The sequence below is a fragment of the Sminthopsis crassicaudata genome, chromosome 1 (assembly GCF_048593235.1).
Source record: "Sminthopsis crassicaudata isolate SCR6 chromosome 1, ASM4859323v1, whole genome shotgun sequence".
Classification (NCBI taxonomy): Eukaryota; Metazoa; Chordata; class Mammalia; order Dasyuromorphia; family Dasyuridae; genus Sminthopsis; species Sminthopsis crassicaudata.
In genome coordinates, this window is record NC_133617.1 from 234,521,217 (window position 1) to 234,545,278 (window position 24,062).

Below are 24,062 nucleotides of genomic sequence, written 5' to 3' on the forward strand. Positions count from 1 at the left end.
TCTGACTTTGAGATCTATCATCCTATCATAGTAATGAAGCATATTCTGCCCTTCAAATGTTCGATATTCTGTTTATAGATATGAAATCTGGCCTGATTTCCTATCTCAGTTCTGTTCTATTCAGTTGTGTCTAACCATTTGGGGTTTTCTTGGTAAAAACACTAAAATGGTTTTCCATTTCCTTATCTAGCACTTTTTACAGATGAGAAACTGAGGCAAACAGGGTTAAGTGTCTTGGCCAAGGTTCCACAGTTAAGCTTCATTTAAACTCAAGAAAATGAGTCTCTTTGCTTCCAAATCTATTGCTCTGTCCATTGTATCACCTAGCTGCCCCTACCTGTTTACAGGTAACATCAAGAAAAAAGTCTAATGTTATATGCAATATCCTACAACCATAGTACTCTCATATTAGTGGGAATAATGAATCCCTTGAAATGGTAGCATGTATATGAACTCAAACTATTTGAAGTTATAATTATGTGAAATATAGTTACTGTTTTCAGTCCAATGAAAAGATGGAGTGCTCAATCAAATAATACAGACACATCAAGGGGTTCACTATATTCATTACTCTAGTCCTAGTTGTAACTTAAAATACACATTCCCATCACTTATTATCATAATTTTCGGTTATTTAACAAGTCAGTCACAAAAGATGTCATAATTGAGGTGTTATGTTCACATAAATTTATAGGTATAATTATATACACAGAATTTTACAGAAAAATAATCTCTTCAGCAGGGATCCTTCAAATGCTAGTTTTTCCCTTAGCAAGTCCCACAGATCTATTATATTAATGGATCCTAGAGTCTCAGGACAAGGCTGGTGCTGTTAATGTCTTTTTTTCAGGTCTCTATGTATTTAAGCCACTTTTGGAGTGGTGTCAAACTTAAATAGAAATCTATTAGAAAATCACAAATTAACATTACCTATGTTGAATTATATTCTTATTTATATTTATATTTTGTTTGTTATATTTATATTTATTTTGTTCAACATTTCAAAACATACTGTAATCTAGTTGAGCTTTATTCAGAACTGATTGTGGCCAGTCAGTTGAACTTGAGTTTGACACATCTACTGTCACTTTCAAAGTGCAAGATTTGCACTTTCATGATGACACTGTTAGAAGATTTTTTTGTCTCTCAAAGAACAGCTTCCTCTTGAAGGAGTTTTCTTATGGGATTCAAATGTTGAACCAGTGGAAATTTGAGGGGGAAGAGGCTGATCTTACCATGTTTTCTGAATTCTGTTGTTATAAAAACTGAAAATATTACATTAAATTTCGGACAATCCTTAAACTCCTAGGAAGAAACTATCTGTTCTTCTGCAGACTCTCAAAAAAAAAATCAAGAAGTCAAAAACTGTCTGTTTCCTCGTTACTTACATCAATTCAAAGAGTATATCAGAACAGCCTTAGCATCAGGAAGTTCTGAATTCAAATTCTGCCTTACTACTATTGTGTAGCCATGAAAAAATAATGTAGCCTCTGTGAGCCTCAGTTTCCTTATCTTTAAAATCTAGGGATAACAATATCTCTCTTAGCAAGTTATATGAGGCTCAGATAAGAGAGTGTATGACAAGGGTTTTGTCCTATATAAATGTCAGCTGTAATTTTTATTAAGTTGGTAAAGAGATGAACAAAAATCATCAGATTTTGTAAAAATGAAATAAAAATTAAACAATTGGAGGCCATTGAACTGAAAAGATAGCCAATTGGGTGATATGATTTCTTCATTCCAGGAGGATTATAGCAAAGATTAGATCTATATTCAGCACCTTCTTCTGATCTGTTACACAGAAGACAATAAAAACATTCCTGAGAGGTACAAATTAAGAAAGAAAGGTATCATGTGAAATCCTGCTTGCATCATCTTGTAAATAGGGAACAGCATGAGGCACTACACAGACATGGGCAATCCCCTCTGTAATGCACTAGATTGGGTTGGGCTGCTTGTAACACTTTTATTTCAACCTGTCAGGCAACTTTCCTTTCTGTGAGAAAATACAGACAGAAATAAACATGACTTTATAATAAGAAATGCAATACTGGAAATTTAGTCAATGTTATAATAGTATATAATAACTATCAATTCAGTATAATTTGACATCACTGAAGATAAAATGGAACTAGAGGTAGCTGAGTCTTCTTCAGGAGGAAATGTTCTTAAACTGTCCATGTTTCTTAAAGAGTAATCAGAGCAGAAGGAACTACCCAACTGAGGCAAATGCAGAAGATTTTGCTGTAATGGGACAGCTTTGCCTTAGCTGGGCATCATAGCATGAACTCACACAAATGAGTGGTGGAAAGCAGGCAGAACTCTGCTATTATTTGATTGCTTGCCTCAAGTCAGCTCCTTTGAAAGATATTCTGAACCACCTTATTCCTATCTTCTCACACTCTGATGATCCTGGTTTTGATCTTGCTTCTATTCTGTTATCAACTCCCTTCAGGACCCTATTCCACGATCTACATGCCAATTTCTAACACTGGTAGTTTATATGTCTATTTATTGTCCTGGATAATAATATCTTAATTAATGTTTCAGCATGTGAAATCAAATTAATGTTAACGAACCTGTTGTTGACATACTCAAATCTCTTAATTTTCATGGTAAGCTCCAAAGTTGAGTCCAAGTAGAACTAGATGCTTACTTTGTATAGCTGGGTGAGAGGATTATAATGAACAAGTGACTTGTTCTTTTTCACAGAATGATACCATGAGTTATACTTCACTATTGTAGTGTCTTTACACATCATTGTGATATATGTTCTACCAGTACAGATTATACCCATCTTGTTCATTTGTTCCTCCATAACAGGACTATTCATGCCTATCTGCTATTTTTTGTCCTTACTAAATGACCTAGCACAACTCATTTTGTACTCATATACATCCTTGATATTTTCTTTTATCCTCAAGTATATACAAGTCATAATTATCATTTGTACTCTCCTTTTTAATTGTTAATTGTATTTTCCTTTTGCTTTCCATCCCCCATGTTTTTTATTTTTTACTTTTTGAAGGTGTTTTACTCTTTATTTTGATCTTTCACCAAATCATGTGTAATCAGTCATCCAATAAACACTTATACACTTACTACATGTAGTATTATAAGTATCCTCCCCTCAAGGAGCTCAAGGATCGCAAACTTTTCTGTCACAAAAACCCTTCTTTTAAACACCAAAATCCCTGCAATGATGCTATAGGGCTTTACACTTATGTAGTTATAACCATAGGTAGTTTGATGGATTAGTGATTTCATGTAAGTTAGGGCTTCCTCTAATGGTGCAGTTCCTAATCCATCCATGTTTTCTCATTATGAACAATTCTTACATATGTGCTCTTATAAATCATTTCCAAGGGGTCTACTACAGGAAATCTCTTTTTCATGCTTGGGGCATTTTTTTGGCTTTCTTGACATTTCATCGATACCAAAAAAAGCATATGAGCAAATCATTTTAACTCTCATTCTCATTAAATTACTGGACCACTTTCTTTTCTAGTCAGATCCCTCCCTTATGACCTGCTTTATACCAATTTTCCTACCTAGTTTCAGAAAGAAAAGTAGTCTGTTAAGTTCTAAAGTTAATATGCAAGGCAAAATTCACAATAATCAAGATTATCCTTGAAAAACTCTCATATCACCCATAAATTATATTATACTATCTTTACAATTGTATTCAGAAAGGGGTTATTTAGTCATTTTCAGTCATGTTTGATTCTTTGTGACCCCTTTAGGGGTTTTCTTGGCAAAGTTACTGTAGTGGCTTGCTAATTTCTCCAGCTCATTTTTCTGATGAGGAAACTGAGGCAAGTAAGGTTAAGTGTTTTGTCCAGGGTAATAAAGGGGTTATAGATTCTTTTTAAAAGTTCTCAGTCTTCTTTGTATCATGGACCCCTTTGGTTGTCTAGTGAATCAATCCTATGAATACTTTCTCAGGAAAAAAAAATTTTAATTAATAAGATAAGATGCATAAGATTTAAAAAGACACCTGTTGTATTTAAATGCAATTATAAAAATATTAAAATGTTTTACGTTTATAAGCCATGCCTCCTTGAAATCTATTTATATGCCCCTACTATCTTGTGAGGAACATGTGAATGCCATGTTAAGAATTCCTTAGTTTAAAAAATGCAGTCTATGCTAGACAGAAGATGGAATTAAGATAGTTCTATTGAAAACAATAAATATATACATTTTATTTTTCACAGTACCTACTTAGTCAGTAGAAATGAAGAATGAGGGCTTCTACACAAGAAAAAAGATACTAAAAAGGACAAAATTCAGCTGGAAGGAAAACTGGTAATTAGGCAAAAAATACTCTTCAATGAGCTTCCTGTGTGAGGGTGAAAACATGACCACATATTTGTTATTTTCCTTCTGTTTTACCATGAACAAAGAGAATACAAGGTTGTTATATTTTTTAATCCACCCCAGTGTTTGGCTAGGGACATGACAATGTTTTTGTTTTTTTTTGTTTTTTTTTTTTTTCTTTTTCTATCTTTCTTTTTTATTTTGTTTATTTTGCATTTACATTTCAAATAAATTTTTCTTAAAAAGGATACAAAAAAAGTCAAAATGGAATCTAGCAAGAAGTATCTAATTGACCAAAAATGCTAAGAAAATCAGTTATATATAGTTATATATTACATATATATATTAGTTATATATTCATGTACATGATGTCTTCCGTCTGATATATTAGTTGACATTTTATGTCATTTTATGACATTTTAAAAGATTACTATTTTATATTTGGAAAACAAAATAAGCATTTCCCTCTGTTTTTGTCTACTTGCATTTTTTATTTCCTTCTCAGGTTATTTTTACCTTATTTCTGAGTCTGATTTTTCTTGTGCAGCAAAATATTGTGTTTAACATATGCTTTAACATATTTAACATGTATTGGTCTACCTGCCATCTAGGGAATGGGGTGGGGGGATGGAAGGGAAAAAGTTGGAACAGAAGGTTTTGCAAGGGTCAATGCTGAAAAATTACCCATGCATATATCTTGTAAATAAAAAGCTATAATAATTTTTAAATTAAAAAAGAAATAAAAAAGAGATACCAAAAATTCAAAATAAAATAAAATAAGCATTTCTACAACTTAAGACAATAAAAAGATGAAACTGCAAATAGATTATGTATAACTTGCTATTTCTTTGAAATATACAAAAAGAATACCCAATAACTTTAACTGAGAGGAAAAAAAGCCTTTCAGACATGAATTATGCAAATTTGCTAACTTTAAACGAACAAATTATTCAGCTATGCCTCAATTTTCCACTTTGATTTGCCCATGCCCTGACAAATTACTAAGTAAAACATTGGATCCTTTTTGGTCTATGAACTAAGCTATGGCCAAATATCTGTGTCTAATGTCTAATGGATGATAAAATCTATTTGGGTATATAATGAAGGACCCAGGGGGAAATGGTGATAAACAGATTTCCCAATCAGTGAGACAGCACTTGATGATTCTATTACCTCGTCTTGGGTAATTCCTTGGTAGAGAGAGAGCCATTATGCCTTAACCTGCTCTTTGTCACCCTTGTTGTTTCACTGTCAAGGTAAAGAATGTCTCCAGACCTGTTATAATATCAATCATCATAACAGACTGATGTGAACAAACATAGTTAGGTTGTGGCAATCAAAAACCTAATAGGAAACGTTTAGGCAGATTGAAAGATTACATGATTCAGACAAGAAAGTCACACAGAAGCAGTCACATTATCATTAAAATCCACAGACAGAACTAATATATTTCTCTTGCCCAAAGTGTTAGGAGATTTTCTTTATTAAGTCCTCAGCTTATATTGTTTGTATTGTTAACAGATGAGATAGTAAAACAAAAAATCCTTATCCCTTAAATAGGTAAACTGGATTTAGGTATTGCTGGATTTAGGGCAAAGGAAACATTATCACACTAAAATTTTTAAAGCTATTTTTTGTAACTTCTTTTTGGTCCAGTGAAGATCTGGGGGAGCAAAGACTGTGATGAGGTCAAAGTTAAAAAAGGGCTTGGTGGTTTTATAAATAAAAATGTTGAATCTGAAATAAACTTAAAGATGATCTTGTCCACCCTTGCATTCCCTTATACATACTTAATTCCTACACCATACCTGTGACATTTGATGTCACTTTAGATTGAGACAATATAAAGTGATTTCTTCAGCACATCTATTGTTTCCTTAAATATAGTCCTATTTTGTTGACATCTAATATCTCTGACAAAATAATTTTTCAGCTGTGTCTTGACCTAGGGTCCCTGAATGCCTTCCTAATCTCCCAGTTCCATTCTGGTATTACTTACCTCTCCTCCAAGGTTGGATCTCATTGCCAGACATCTTGATAATGCCATAAATGGCTCCTTGAATCACTTTGTCACTTATCTTTCTAGTTGTCTGCCATTAAAATCCTCAGATTTGAGTCTATTCTCATTATTAATTTTTTCCTCTTTTACTTTTATATTTCCAAGCATTGCTAGAGAAATTCAAGAGGCCATGCTATTTGAACTCTCTTAAAATTTGGGACCTAGATCAAGGATTCTTAACCTGGAATTCATTAATGCATATGTATATATGTATGTGTGTATAAAACCATATTTAAATATAATTTGTTTTCCTTTCCAATTATTTTATGCATAAAACATTATCCTGAGAAACGTTTCATAAATTTCACCAGATTGCCAAAAGGATTCATAATACAAAAAAGATTAATAACCATGACCACTGATCTAAATTTAAGACCCTTGTTGATGTGCAGCAACTTTTTGATTTGTCTCTTGTTGACTTCCCATTAAAGTCTCCAAGCTATTCTAAATAATTCTACACTTTTAAAGCCCCTAAATCTACCTTGGCCTCTTATAATCTAAAGAGAAGTTCTCACTTACTTTGCTGAAAAGATTAAGGTTATTTCTATGTATCTCACTCTGATGTTTCTTCAGTGCCTTAGTATGTATCAGTTATATCCTCTCTTTCTTCTCTGCCTACAACATGCTTGGGTTCTTTGCAAATGAGATAACAAAAGCAACAACATTGTTTCAATCTTGATACTTCTTTAAGCTACTTTATAGTCTATTTCACCACCAAATTTCTTGAAAGCATAAGTACCCATGTATTCTTTTTGGAATTTTATAAACCTAAAAATGTGGAGTCCTCTCACCCATCTAAAGAAAACACTCTCAACAATAATCTAATTCCCTAATCTAATAAATTTTTCTTAGAAAAATCACCTTTGGACTCATTTCAATTTTTGAAGCTGTTGAACATTCCTCATGCTTGAAATTGTGTTCTCCATTGGCATCCAAGATGCTAAATTTTTTTAGTATGTGAATGATGAGCCTCTGTTGTCAATCTTTGAAAAATATTAGATAGCTCCAAAGTTCCACAAATGCTGTTCTTTTTTTTTTCTTAAAGGAAAACTTTGTATTCATCAAACTGTAGACTGCATTCCAAGAAAAGCTCTAAAATATAACTAAGGAGGCAGTTTGTGTGTATTTGGGAAAGGAAGTATTAATCACTGATTGTTAGCATGGTTCCTTCAAGAACTAAAGTAATTTTCTTTTTTTCTTTTTGATAGCTTAACTAGCCTGGTTAATGAAAGGAATGCTAAAGACATCATAGATCATTTGACAAAGGCATTTGACACAAAGTCTTCTATAATATCCTTGTGACAGAGAAATTTTGGCTAGATAGATTGAAATGACTGAATACCTTTGTGAACTCACTGATTCAGCAATTCCCTCCAATGATGCAGATTGCAGCCTGGTCCTGCTATATAATTCTCATCTATTCCTTCTCAAAGGTGTACCACTGGTGTTCTAGCCAATATCCTGCAGGTCTTCTTCCTTGGATTTTTAGCTTGTCCTCGTCTTAGGGTGACATGATAGATGTCTTCAAGTATTTGAAGGTAAATACTTATAGACATATAGACAAAGGTAGCTAGGAGGGCACAGTGAGCAGAATTCTGGCTCAGAAAGGAGGACTTGAGTTCTAATCCAAACTCAGATCCTTAATAGCTGGTGATCCTGGACAAGTCACTTAATCACGTTTCCTCAAGTTTCCTCAGCTATAAAATGAGGTGGAGAAGGAAATAGCAAACCAACATCTTTGTCAAGAAAACCCTAAATGGGGTCATAGAGAGTTAGATATGACTCTTTTAATCATAAGAACTTCTTAATCATAAGACCAACAGTAAAAATGACAACATATAGAAGAAGAATTATATTTATTTTGTTTGAGTCTAGAGAGCACAAAACAAGGGCAAAAGGTCAAATTTATAGAGAACAAGAGACAGAAGCTCAATTTCAGAAAGAATTTCCTAATAATTAGAAGTATGCAATATTGGACTGGTCTGCTTCAAAAGGTTTTCCTATCACTAAAGATCTTCAAGTGGGTATTGGATTATCAGAATGATGTAAAGAAATAAAATTCCTCATGTATAACCTTCATTTATGGGGTGGTACAATGGCCTTTGCAATTTCTTTTTATTCTGAAATTCTATAAATCTACTTGATTCTGTTTAACCTTCCTCACTGTATCGCTCTTTCTTACTCTTCTTCATTAGTTCTCCTTCCTTCTCCAAGTCCTAATGTTGATGTTTTCCAAGTTTTTATCTTTAGGTCTTTTCTCTATTATACTAGCAATCAATATATTTCATGGTTGAGATAGAATTGTAGCAGGCTTAGTAGCTGTGATTTAAGTTCAGAAGAGATCTCAAATAAATAAATAATAATGAGAGCTAGCATTTATATAATACTTTCAGATTTGCAAAGTGCTTTATCTATGCTGTCTCTTTTGATCCTTCCAATATCTCTATGAGTAAGCACTGTTATTTTTACAGATAAAAAAAAAACTGAGGCAAATTTACTTGCTTAGGGTTATACAGCTAATATACAATGGAATTAAAAGCTCTTGGCTGTAAGTCTAGCATTCTAACTACTATGTCACTTAGATGCTTCATAAACAAATTTATGGTATCAAATTTCATTAGCAAAAAGCATAGCAAGATGACAGAGTTTTGCTGAGAAATTTTAGGCTTCAAGGAACTCATAAATGAAGACTTCCTCTCTATAAAGCAAAGACTAGGCAACTTCCAGTTTATAGAATAGCATTAGAAGGTAATAGAGAACCCAGTTAGAAAATTCATAGTGCAGTGGTTTCTGCCCACAGGTGCTCAAAGTCCCTTAGATCATCAAAATATTTAATTATTATTTACTTATTTTAATATTCTTTCCTTTTTAAATTAAGCTCCAAACTCTTTAACTCCCTCTTACTTCTCCCCATCCACTGCAAAGGCAAACCAAAAAATAGCCATTATACATGTAAAATAATGAAAAACATATTTCCATATTGGCTTGGCTCATTTTAAACAAGCCCTTCTTCCACCATTATCACAACTACTACCTTTCACCCCATAATCAAGTCAAAATAGTAAAAGTGTTCTTTTCCTGTCACACTGCCTGTGACTTCTCTTTTTCAAGGCTACTCTCAATTTAATTTTAATATGATCCTTGCTTTACATGTGATGAAGCAAAGATAAGTTAATATGTTGAGATCTTTGTCAAGGTACTACAGCAGAAAGTGTTGGATATGAACTTTCGAATAGACATCTGGTTTCACATTCTGATTTTAACACTCACTAGTTATGTGACTGTTAATGATCAGTTTCTCTCTGAGTTTCACTATCTCTATCTATAAAATGAGATTCATAATATTCATAATACTTAGTTCAAAAGGTTATTGTGAGAATATAACTTTGTAAATCTTAAAGGAATATATAAATATGCTTTGTTATTATTATTTTTACTATGCTCCAGCTCAAAAATCTCCTAAAGCAAATCCTGGGAAACAAATTGTCCAGGTAGGGGATTGGGAGACAGAATGTTCACATGATATATTGAGCTTCTCAGCAAAAAAGGCAATATATTTAGATGATTTTTATTTAGCAAATTTTGGGGAGTTTGTCTTTTTTTCAGATATTATTCATAAAAGCATGGAAATTCATTCCCATGCTGAGGGAACATTAAGGTAAATTGAATAGTCATAGTAATGAGGGCTGCTCTACTAGTTGAGGTGAGATTGATTAGTCAAAGGTCATTTCTTCAGGATTTCCCAGCACCAAGGATACTGCAAGCAATCTTTCTTCTCTGAGATCAAACTGGCATGGAGCCATAATAAACATCAAATCTCCCTTACAGGGAGGAAAGATTAAATATCTGATTAAAATTTCTGGCTGCTAATTTATTGAACTTGGCCACGTAGACAATTTGGGGTCACATGATTTTCACAGTGTGGTTGTTGTTGTTATTCACAGTAACTGAAAGAGGAGGTCACAATTCAGTTGAAAAAAAGGGGAAATAGGCCAGGAGCTCCAAGTGGAAAGTTCATTTTAACCATTTTGGGGTCCAGACTCACAAATCTGAAATGTTCTTTCCTCAGCCATGTCAGAAGAGTTGACCTGTTTCTGTTGCAGCTTCTGACACTGTTCATCTGAATTTGTGGATTTGGTTCTTTTCTTACTACCCCCGCCTATTGTTCTGAGATGTACTGCAAAGATGATGTCATGGGCAGCTTAAAAATATACAGGAAATCTTAAAGGCCAAATGACCCCATCCTCTCTATTCCTTGTGCTCTGGTTGCCTGAAATCTATGAAAAATATATCATGAACAGTTTAGGTGGGCAATTACAGAAACATCCTTAGCTCCTACACACCCTCACCCTGTTACCAATCCCTTGGCTTGGACAGAAGCCAGTACCAAGCAGAGAAGAGAAGGAGAGCTAGGGGGGAAGAAAAGCTAAAAGTATGAGAGGTCAAGGAAAGTTTTCTCACAAAACAACAGGATCAAAAAAGTTCCATGAGAATTAAAGAGCAGATTTTTAGATCTTTTGTGCGCTGAATGAAAGTTAGCCAAGCAGACAATTCGGCTTGACAGTGCTGGATCAGAGAATGTATACTGAAAGCCATCAATAAATCTTCCTTCTTCTCCTGTTTATTGTATTTATTTGACGATATAGTTATCCCTTCCACATTGCCAGAGTTAGGCGTGCAGTGTCTCAGGAAAATTGATTGGAAAAGTTTGAATAAAAATTTTTCATCTTTCATATCAGAGAAGTCTGAGTTTTTTCTTTTTCTTTTATTGTAAAATTTGGGTTGATATTATACAATGCTAAACATATATTTTATGCATTTCCCAGTTTCTAATCTTATTTTTATGTTGTCTGCTGCGCTTAGCCATATACAGCTTTCACTACCAAAACTACCAAAAAATTCCATTTAATTTCTTATGTCCACTGGTGATTTGTCAAAACTGAGATGTGTCTAGATATGGAAGGGATAACTAAAGCCATCAAGTCTAGGTCAAGGCTGAAATGAGTTTCTGATGCAAATCTGAAAGGCTATTGTGGAAGTCTTGTGCTGTGATTCTTGTATTATCTTTATTATCTTTAAAATTACCTCTGGGAGATGTTTTGAGTGGACTGACACATGCAGGTAGTTTGTGTTTATTATAAGGATTGTGTTCACAATGGAATCTTATCTGTCTCCTTCGTGAAAGATTGCCCCCATGGGAATCTAGTTTACTGTGCTGTATCTTGTCACAAAGTTAAACATATTAATGCCAGCAACATTGCTGGCTATTTAGCTAGGTTTAGAGTATTTATTCACTATTCAGGAGACTTGCTTTTCTTGCTATTATAAAGAATAACTGTCTCAATAATTGTATTCGCTGCATGTGACGTAGGGGGAAAAAATCGCTGAATATGGGCATTGGAAAATCTGTGTTAAATACAAGCCTGCCACTTACTTTCTGGATAATTTTGGGCAAATCACTTTAGCTCACTAGTGTTCAGTTTCTCTAAATATAAAATGGGGAAACTTAAGGTGTCTTAGAATTCTTCTAGTTCTATATGTGCTATTCTAGACATCAATTATAGCTATCTCTTAGACTCAAAGATCTAGAACTGGAAGGGATTGTCGAGACCATCAAATTTAGCCTCACCATCATACAAATGAGGAAACTCAGGTCTAGAAAGGTTAAGTGAATTGTCCAGATTCCTATAGCTAGTAAGGATCTGAGGCAGGATTCGATCTCTGGTCTTTCTGATTGTAGGTCATTATGATTTTTAGTACCTCATTGGATTGCTCTATTGACAGATTAGGAAGGAAGGAAGGAAGAAAGGAAGGAAGAACAACAAAAGAAACAAAGAAAGGGAGGGAGGGAGGGAGGAAAGAAAAGAAAGAAAGGAAGGGAGAAAGGAAGGGAGAGAGGAAGGGAGAGAGGAAGGAAGGAAGGAAGGAAGGAAGGAAGGAAGGAAGGAAGGAAGGAAGGAAGGAAGGAAGGAAGGAAGGGAAGGATGGAGAGGGAGGGAGGGAGAGAAGGAGGAAGGAAGGGAGGGAGGAAGGAAGGGAGAGAGAGAGGAAGGGAGGGAGAGAGGAAGGGAGGGAAGGAGGGAAGGAGGGAAGGAGGGAGGAAAGATATGTATTGCTGACTCTCTTAATTTCTCTTCATTCTCCCATGTGAGCATGTTCTCTCCCTTCTTTCTGCATGTCAGCTAGCTTTTCAAGATATATTGGGATTTACAGGTTAAATTCCCCCCCCCCTCTTTTTTTTTTCTTAAGGATCATGCTTTCAACCTAAATTACTCTTGAGACATCTCCAGTCATCCTGATATACTGTGCCACTGGACCCACATGGCTCTGGAGGGGAAAGTGAGGCAGGTGACCTTGCCCAGCTCATTCTCACTTCAATCCAATTTACTTGCATGTCATGGAGTCACCTCATTGATGTCATAGTCTTCTTCCAAACCAAAAAATCAAACAATAATAAAAACCCTTTTGAATGAATTTTATCCCATTAAAATTTAAACTCTTTGAGGATAAGTAGGGATTGTCTTTCTTCTTTGCATTTGTATTACCAGTATTTAGTAGGGACCTAGCACATAGTTAGCAATTAATAAATGCCTTATCTGTTTAACTATCTATTTACCTAATTACTTACCTATTACTTATCCATATATCTATATATTTGTCTATTTATCTACTTATCTACCCAATTTAATATTTACCTATCTATAACCTATTACTTACTAGACTTGTCACCTTAGCTAACTCATTTAACTTCTTTGGGTCTCAGTTTACTTAATCTATAATATTAGAATGATAATAATCACGTTAGAGTGTGTTGAATATCAGATTGGACAATGAATATACAAGGCCTTGCAAATGTCAAAGCACTAAACAAATGCTAGCTAAATATTATTCTAAAGTCACTGAAGGGCTATAATCTCCAATAGATAAACAATAGTTGAAATATTGAAATAAAAAACAAAAAAGACAAAAAAAGAAATTTACATGATACCTTTATTATATATTTTAAAAGAATAGCAAGTTATATATAAGAGATTTGAGGTTTCATGTGCAATCAATTTTTTTTATTAAAGCTTTTTATTTACAAAACATATGCATGAGTAAATTTTCAATATTGACCCCTGCAAAACCTTATATTCCAAATTATCCCCTCTTTCCCCGCATCCTCTTCCCTAGATGGCAAGTAGTCCAATATATGTTAAATATGTTAAAATCCAATATATGTGTACCTATTTATACAGTTATCTTGCATGTGTGATCATTTTTTAATTGTACTGGGCTATGGGAATACTTGTTTTATTCCAGAAATGAAAAATAAAATTTAGAAAGAAATATTGAAGTATAATTATGTGCAAAGCATTCAGCCAATTCCTAAAGGATAACTTCTAGTTTCTTTGTTTTTATATTTAACAAATAAATAGCAGACTTGAAGCATCTTGTTCTAAAGTACTTATAAATTGTGTAAACCAAAAACATTAAAAAATGATAACGTAACCTAAACTCAGTGCCAGGATCTTTTGCTGATACAAAAGGGGGTTTACTGAAAGAGATAAGCCAGGAAATATTGAAACCAATAAGCTTTTTACTAAGTGATTCCCTGATTTTAAGAGGATTTGCCCAGCTTATATTATTCAAGAAGTAATAATGAGTTAGTATTTATACAGCACTTTAATATTGGCAAAGCATGTTACAAATAGTATCTCTTTTGAGCCTTACAACAGCCCTGGGAGGTAGATACTGTTATTATGCCCATTTTAAAGATATGAAAATTGAGGTAGAGGGCCATTAGTGACTTGGTCAGAATCCCAGTGCTAGTGTTTTGAGAGACAGGAATCAAACTAAGAACTTCCCAATGCTTAAATGTCCACTGTTGTATCCACTGCACCAACTAACTGTCTTGAATTTTGCAAGTAATTTAATAGTCATGATTTCTACTGTTTATATTACCTGAGATGCAGAAAAGTAGAAAAAATAAGTTTTGGCTGTTTCAATAAATCCAGGCCTATAGCTTAAACAACAAAAAAACAATTACTCTGAACTAGATGGCTTTGAAAGTTCCTTCCACCTCTGATCGTTTTGATATAATATTATGATTCTATGATATAATATTAAAATCCTATGATGTAACTTAAAGCAGGGAGATACATACAGAGTAAAGGTAAAAGGTTGGAGCAGAATCTATTATGCTTCAGGTAAAGCCAAAAAAGCAGGAGTAGCCATCCTTATCTCAGATCAAGCAAAAGCAGAAATTGATCTAATTAAAAGAGATAAGGAAGGAAACTATATCCTGCTAAAAGGTAGCATAGACAATGAAGCCATATCAATACTAAACATATATGCACTAAGTGGTATAGCATCTAACTTCCTAAAGGAAAAGTTAAGAGAGTTGCAAGAAGAAATAGACAGCAAAACTATAATTGTGGGAGATCTCAACCTTGCACTCTCAGAATTAGATAAATCAAACCACAAAACAAATAAGAAAGAAATTAAAGAGGTAAATAGAACATTAGAAAAACTAGGTATGATAGACCTTTGGACAAAAATGAATGGTGATAGAAAGGAGTATACTTTCTTCTCAGCAGTTCATGGAACCTATACAAAAATTGACCATATATTGGGACATAAAGATCTCAAAATTAAATGCAGGAAGGCAGAAATAGTAAATGCCTTCTTCTCAGATCACAATGCAATAAAGATTACATTCAATAAGAAGTTAGGGGTAAATAGACCAAAAAGTAATTGGAAACTAAATAACCTCATCTTAAAGAATGACTGGGTGAAACAGCAAATTATAGAAACAATTAATAACTTCACTCAAGATAATGACAATGATGAGACATCGTATCAAAATCTGTGGGATGCAGGTAAAGCGGTAATAAGGGGAAAATTTATATCTTTAGAGGCTTATTTGAATAAAATAGAGAAAGAGAAGATTAATGAATTGGGCCCGCAACTTAAAAAGCTAGAAAAAGACCAAATTAAAAACTCCCAACCGAAAACTAAACTTGAAATTCTAAAATTAAAAGGAGAAATCAATAATATTGAAAGTAAAAAAAAACTATTGAATTAATAAATAAAACCAAGAGTTGGTTTTATGAAAAAGCCAATAAAATAGATAAATCTTTGGTAAATCTGATCAGAAAAAGGAAAGAGGAAAATCTTACAAATGAAAAGGGGGATCTTTTCACCAATGAAGAGGAAATTAGAGAAATAATAAGGAGTTACTTTGCCCAACTTTATGCCAATAAATTTGATAACTTAAGTGAAATGGACGACTACCTCCAAAAATATAGGCTTCCTAGATTAACAGAGGAGGAGGTAAATTGCTTAAATAGTCCCATTTCAGAAAAAGAAATAGAACAAGCTATTAATCAACTCCCCAGGAAGAAATCCCCAGGACCAGATGGATTTACATGTGAATTCTACCAAACATTTAAAGAACAATTAGCCCCAATGTTATATAAACTATTTGAAAAAATAGGGGATGAAGGAGTCCTACCAAACTCCTTTTATGACACAGACATGGTACTGATACCTAAACCAGGTAGATTGAAAACTGAGAAAGAAAACTATAGACCAATCTCCTTAATGAATATTGATGCTAAAATCTTAAATAAGATATTAGCAAAAATACTTCAGAAAATCATCCCCAGGATAATACACTATGATTAAGTAGGATTTATACCAGGAATGCAAGGCTGGTTTAATATTAGGAAAACTATTAGTATAATTGACCATATCAATAATCAAATTAAAAACCATATGATCATCTCAATAGATGCAGAAAAAGCATTTGATAAAATACAACATCCATTCCTACTAAAAACTAAATAAATGGACTATTCCTTAAAATAGTCAGGAGCATATATTTAAGACTGTCAGTAAGCATAATATGTAATGGATATAAACTAGAACCTTTCCCAGTAAGATCAGGAGTGAAACAAGGTTGCCCACTATCACCATTACTATTCAATATTGTATTAGAAATGCTAGCCTTGGCAATAAGAGTTGAGAAAGATATTAAGATAATAAGAGTAGGTAATGAGGAAATCAAACTGTCACTCTTTGCAGATGATATGATGGTATACTTAGAGAACCCCAGAGATTCTAATAAAAAGTTATCAGAAATAATTCATAACTTTAGCAAAGTTGCTGGATAAAAATAAATCCACATAAATCCTCAGCATTTTTATACATCACCAACAAAATGCAACTGCAAGAGATACAAAGAGAAATTCCATTCAAAACAAATGTCGAGAGTATAAAATATTTGGGAATCCATCTACCAAAGAAAAGTCAGGAATTATATGAGCAAAATTACAAAATACTTGCCACAAAAATAAAGTCAGATTTAAATAATTGGAAAGACATTCAGTGCTCATGGATAGGCTGAGCGAATATAATAAAGATGACAATACTCCTCAAACTAATCAGACTCCCAAGAAACTACTTTAATGACCTAGAAAAAATAACAACAAAATTCATATGGAAGAATAAAAGGTCGAGAATTTCAAGAGAAATAATGAAAAAAAAAAAGTCAGATGAAGGTGGTCTAGCTGTACCTGGTCTAAAACTATATTATAAAGCAGCAGTCACCAAAACCATTTGGTATTGGCTAAGAAATAGACCAGTCGATCAGTGGAACAGATTAGGTGATATGAATGGATGTCCATCAATTGGAGAATGGTTGGATAAATTATGGTATATGAATGTTATGGAATATTATTGCTCTGTAAGAAATGACCAGCCGGATGAATACAGAGAGGTTTGGAGAGACATGAACTGATACTGAGAGAAATGAGCAGAACCAGAAGATCGCTGTACACTTCAACAACAATACTGTATGAAGATATATCCTGATGGAAGTGGATATCTTCAACATAAAGAAGATCAACTCACTTCCAGTTGATCAATGATGGACAGAAACAGCTACACCCAAAGGAAGAACAGTGGGAATTGAATGTAAACTATTAGCACTACTGTCTTTCTACCCAGGTTACTTATACCTTTGGAATCCAGTTCTTAATGTGCAACAAGAAAATTGAATTTACACACATATATTGTACCTAGGTTATACTCTAACACATTTAATATGCATGGGATTGCCTGTTATCTAAGGGAGGGAGCAGAGGGAGGGAGGGAAAATTTGGAAAAATGAATACAAAGGATAATATTATAAAAAAATTAGTCATGCATATGTAATGTCAAAAAAATTCTATAATTATAAAATTAATAAAAATAAATAAATAAATGAAATCCTATGACATAATAGAATGTTTAAAACCAGAGAAAGTGTTTGGCAATCATTTACTATACGCATACTTTGGCGATATTATGGATTTGTTTCCAGACCACTGAAATAAAGCGAGTCACAGAATTTTTTGGTTTTGGTTTTGGTTTCCATGTTATGTTTAGTCTATTAAGTATGTAATTGTGTTATGCTTTTTAAAAAGCATGATTAATTAACTAAATTAATTAAAATACTTTATTGTTTAAAATGTTAACCATCATCTGAATCCTCAGTGAGTCATACTCTTTTTGTTGAAGTCTTGCCTCAATGTTAATGACTGACTGATGGTGGTTACTGAAGTTTTAGGTGGCCATGGCAATTTCTTAAAACAAGAAAACAATGAAGTTTGTTTCATAGAGTGACTCTTCCGTTTACTTGAACACTTAAAGGTCTTTGTAAGGCAATTAATTGCCCCAAATTTCAATATTGTTGTGTCTTAGGGAGTAGGGAGACCTGAAAAGAGAGAAGTTGGTCAGTAGAACTGTCAGAACATAAATAACATTTATCAAATAACTTTGTTGTCTTATAAGGGCTTGCTTCATGTTGTCCCAAGACAAGATCAGCCACAGTAGGACACATCATAACTCAACTCTAACATAATGATGTTATTTTAGTCTTCTTCAAGAATGAAAGACAATAACTAAGTAACATCAAAAATCACTATCACAGATCATCATAAGATATATAATAATGAAAATTATTATTATATAACATAATAAATATAATATAATCACAGCAACGTTCATAATATTGAGAGAATTTCCAAAATGTGACATGAAGATTTGATGTAAGCATGTGTTATTGAGAAAATGGTACCAATAGATTTGCAGGATTGCCACAAATCTTCAATTTGTAAAAAAAAAAAAATGTGAGATCTTCAAATCCTAATAAAGTATTCCTATATTTAATCTAAAGGATAAAATACTTTAATTAGTCAAAGATCTATACATTAGATTATTAGCTTACTATTTTTATTTATTTGTGTAGTTGTGTGCCCATAACTATACAACTTTATATCTGATCTTGAGAATTCTGGTAGCCAATAAATCCATTACCCTGTAGCTAATGGGAGAATGAGCCTCTATATTCTCCCCTAACAGACAAGAGGCATCAGGCTAGTAATGGATCTGTGTTTGAGTGCTGCTTGGTAGGATCCACAAAGATCTTCAAAGTACCTCCATACTACAGTGAAGTATCATAATAGGACTTTATGTAAGTAGGTGGCATTGTGGATAGAGTCAGGAAGAACTTGAGCTCAAATTCAGCCATAGACCAATTATGAGACTTTAGGCAAGTCACTTAATAATGACAGCTAACATTTACATAGCACTTTAAGATTTACTAAGTGCTTTACAAATATTATTTAATTTTATTATTTTCACTATAATCCTGGGAGATAGATTTTATTATTATACCAATTTTATAGAAGAGGAAACAGGAAGAGAGAAAAATTAAGTGACGACTAAAGTCACACACCTACTGTCAGAGTCAGGATTTAAAGGCAGAGTTTCCTAAGTCTAGGTCCAACACTTTATACACTATACTACTTAGATGCCAGCTTTGTTAAATCTCATTTCCTCTTCTATTAAAAGACATTTTGTACTCAATAACTTCTAAAACTCTTTTTAACTCTCTTATAGGTAACAAAGCCAGAAGTCAAACCCAAGTTTTTCAATGCAGAATGTCACATTTTCCATTTTTTTATGTTGTTTCTCCAGAAGACACCAATGATATTCTTTCCTTTTCGTTCTTAAAAGCCCTTCCACAAGGGTCTTCCATAAGACCCAGAACTAATCCCCAAATTCATTGAGAGTCTCATTGCCTGATCTACATGACCCCTGGACAAGCAAAAATGTGCAAAAATCATGCAACTATTCTGACTGAGTTCACTACAAATTTATATGTTAGACAACCATAAACTACTGTTAGGCAATCCCACATATCACTAATTAACTCACTTTCTTCCTCACCACAACAGCTTATCCCTCCTTAAACCTCCCACATAAAACTTCTTACAGCTATTGGTAGTATATATTCTTCATTAAATAAAGGCAGTTACAAAAAGTATAACATAATTTTGATTACTTCAAACTGAAAAGGCTTCTGCATAAACAAAATTAACACCTAGGATAAGAAGGAAAACAGTTGAGTGAGGGGAAAATTCTTTGTGCTAGATTTCTCTGATGAGACTTTGGTATCCAAGATATATAAACAATTAACACACATATGTATATATGTGTATATATTTATGTGTGTATACACATAGTGTATACATGGATATGCATTTGTATGTATATATATATATATATATATATTTAATATCCATTAATCAACAGATAAGTGGTTAAAGCATTAAAAAAGAAAAATTGAAAAGTACTCCAACAACAAGAAAAATATTCTAATTACTAATAATAAGATAAATACAAATTACAACAATCTTGAATTTTTATAGCACAGTTTGCAAATTGGCAGAGGTGGCAAAATTTTTGGCAATAATTAATAACAGAGAGGTAGTGGGCTAATAATCCACTAATGCATTGTTGGTGGAGCTCTTAATCGATACAACTATTTTGGAAAATAATTGAAATTATGCAAAAAAATTAACTCGAATATTCTTACTCTTTGACCCACAGATTTCATTGATGCTCTTAAACCCCACCAACAAGAATTAAATGCCCTCATACACTAAAATATTCATAATAGCACTTTTTTGTGACAGCAATTAATTGAGATCAGAGAAAATGCCGATTGGTTGGGAAATGGCTAAACAAATTATGTCATACAAAAGTGATAGGATATTATGCTATGATAAGTAATTATGATTGTGATGAATATAGAGAAGCATGGAAAGACATGTGAATAAATGCTGAGTGGAGCAAGCAGTCAAGAAAACAATGTACACAATGACTATAACAATGTAAATAGAGAGAACAATCACACACACAAAATCAAAAATGAATGTAAAGAAATTATAAAGATCAAGCATAAGTCAAAAGCTGAGGAATGAGAAAGCACCACCAACCTACTCCTTCCTAGAGGCGATAAGTCCATAGGGGTTATATATCAAACATGTTTTCTAACTTTTTCAATACATGATACACGAGTCCCTTCAGACCTCTATCATCAGGAGCTACAAAATGAGTCTTAATCGAAAGATCTGGATTCTGTTATATTTTAATTATATTAAAAGTAGAAGGGAAAAGAGGAAGAAAAGAATAGGAGAAAGTAACTCACATAACTGAGATATGCAAGTAGAAGTCTATACAAACAAGGAGAAAAGAGTGGGTGGTGGGCAACCTTGAACATCAGTCTCATCTGAATTCGTCATAGCAGGGAAGAATATACACATAAAGAGTTGGATACAGAAATTCATTTCATTCAACAAGGAAACAGGAGGGAAAGGGGAGAAGGTAGGGAAAATAAAAGCAGTGTATACAAAGGAAGCAATTAGTCCTAAGCAAAACAAAACTAAGGAGCTTGGATCTTGAAATCTGACTTTAAACAAAAGAAAGCACCTATGATGAAACATGCTACTCACTTCTAGACTGAATGTTGATGAACTCAGTACAGATTGAGACTTTTCAAACTTTTTAAAGGGTTTCCCCTTTACATGGACAGTACAGAAATTTGTTTTGTATTACTATACAGATTTGCAGCAAGGATTTATTTTTCTTGCTTTCTCAGTAAAATGGGGATGGGTGTGAGAGAAAGGAGCAAAGGAGAGAAAAAGGATATTTGTTGATTGAAAAAACTTTAACTAAAAATGTCATTTAATCTTTCTGAGCCTTGATTTCTTCATCACAAAATGTGAGCAAGAATACTTGTATCCACCTTACAATGCTTTTTGTGAGGAAAGCACTTTATAAACAGATAACACTATATAAATGTGAGCTATTATTATGTGGGTGCGACTGGGGTGGAGGGAAATGAAAGTTCTCCCCTCTGTGACTCTGTAACATTACATTTTGTGACCTTCAAAGTCAAGGAAAAAAGAAAATCAGGTGAAATTATAAACAACTAGAGACCAAAAATACATTTAGTTTCCTTTTATTGTACTTGTGGGAACCTAGTTATTATTTTCAGCACTATGGGTGATTGGCAGGCTTCTGTAAGCCAGTTTAAAAATCAAAGCTATTCATATGGTTGTATTTGCTCATTTAAAAATTCTGTTGTATTTGGCATCCTAATTGACTTTTGATATGCAGTCACAAGAATAATAACAAATTCATCTTTAAAGTAGTGAGTCAATCAGTGTTCAGGTAATCAATGGTGGTACGGAAATGCAACCAGAGATACTGTTCTATTTACTCCCATTCAAAAACCACAAAATAACCACAAAGACACACACACACACACACACACACACACACACACACACACACCTACTACTACTACTTGTTAGGATTACTAAGTGAGAACTGAGGTTGTCTGGACAGTGACAAGGTGAGAATTCAGGTTTTCTGGACAATTACAAGGTGAGAACTCAGGTTGACTTGATAGAGGGGGCAAGCTCATTGGCTGGGGTGGTTCTTCCCAGAAGCCCTTGCATTATCCCACGCCCATTCTCTGGGAGAATAAAAGAGAGGACTCTCAGAGAAAGAAGAGGACTCTGAATTGCATCAGGCTTGACGGGGCTCTCTGCAGGAAGGGAAGTCACTTCTTTGGACAAGAGTTAACAGCAACTGCCTGGAGACAACGGTTCGTTACAGGAAGAAGAATCTGTCTGAGAGATTTGAGTAGACACAGCAGATCTCTTCCCAGAGAGCGATCCAGCAGCTTCTGGAGACGACAGCTCGTTACAATTGGCGTCCACACGTGGGGCAAGGACTTTTGCTTATCCTGACAAGAGGAGCTAGACCAGACCTTCGCAATTTGGCGCCTGAACAGGGACAGACACAGTCCTGATTCCAGTGGAAAAGCTTCCAATCTAGATCTCAGTCTCTCTGACCCAGAACCGTGAGTAACGAGGAAACTTTGTTAAAGATTAAGTGAGCGTGCTAATAGATAAATAAGGAACTTAACTTGTTAAGGGCTAAACCAGGAATCTCTTATAGCTGAAATGGGGCAGATGTTAGCTATATTCAATCCCTGGACCTCAGCCGACTCAACCTCAGCCCCAGACGCAACCTCAGCTCCATTCAGGAGTGGTACTATAGAGAGTATAATCAACATAATTGAGGAGCAGAGTTTACTTGTAACCTGGGTACAGATTGCTAAACTCTTGGCTGCATTAAGACGCACATCCCCTTGGTTCTTAGAGGAAGAAAAGATAGATGTAGATAAATGGAAGCTAGTGGGATATGAAATGAAAGAATTTCAAGCAAAAAATGGGCCTCGTTCAATTTCTGCAGAAGTATTTTATATCTACAACATAGTTCAATTAGCCTTAAACTATCAAGCAAGTTGTAGGAGAAGGAAAAGTTCTAAAAATGAACAGAGGAGGAAGTGTGAGGAAAAAAGGAAAGATCAAGATCTTTCCCTAGAGCAAGAGGATTTAAATGAGGAATTATGGTATGATTCTCTTGAAGAAGCTTCAACCCTGCCTAGAGAACAGATTATTGACAGGCCCACATCAACCCCACCTTCAGAGATGGAGGAAGAAAGAGGGGAAGAGGCAGAAACACAAACAGAATTGCCTGTGAAGAAGCCTAAGCCTATGACAAGATTAGAAAAAGCATTGGTTAAAGCTAAGAGAGAAGGACAGGATATAAGTGATTTTATACATGCATATCCTGTGATTGAAGAGATTGACTCTGTAGGTAAAAAAAGGAGAAGATATGCACCTTTAGATTTGAATAAAATTAAGGATTTGAAAAAAGGTTGTACCCTTTATGGGGCTACATCAGCTTATGTCAAAATGTTACTAGATGGTTTGTCTTATGAAGTCCTAACCCCGAATGATTGGAAATCCATAGCAAGGACATGTCTGGAACCTGGAGAAAATTTATTATGGCTTGCGGAATTTCATGAATTATGTAAAATTCAAGTCAGATGCAATTTGGAAATAGGAGTTAACACACAATTCACTTTTGAGCACTTAGCTGGTGAAGGTCGGTATGGAGAGAATTCGGAACAGATTAATTATACCATGACAATATATGAACAAATTGCTAAGGCTGCAATAAAAGCTTGGGGTGTCCTTCCTGGACAGAAAGATCGTGGAGAGGCTTTCACTAAAATACAGCAAGGTCCCAATGAACCTTTTGCAGATTTTGTGGGACGTTTGCAAACTGCTGTCAAAAGAACTATTGGAGAAAATTCAGCTACAGAAATAATGACCAGACATCTGGCTAAGGAAAATGCCAATGAGATTTGCAAAAGAATTATATGGGGATTAGACAAAGATGCTCCTTTAGAGGAGATCATAAGACGCTGTGCTACAGTGGGAACAAATGC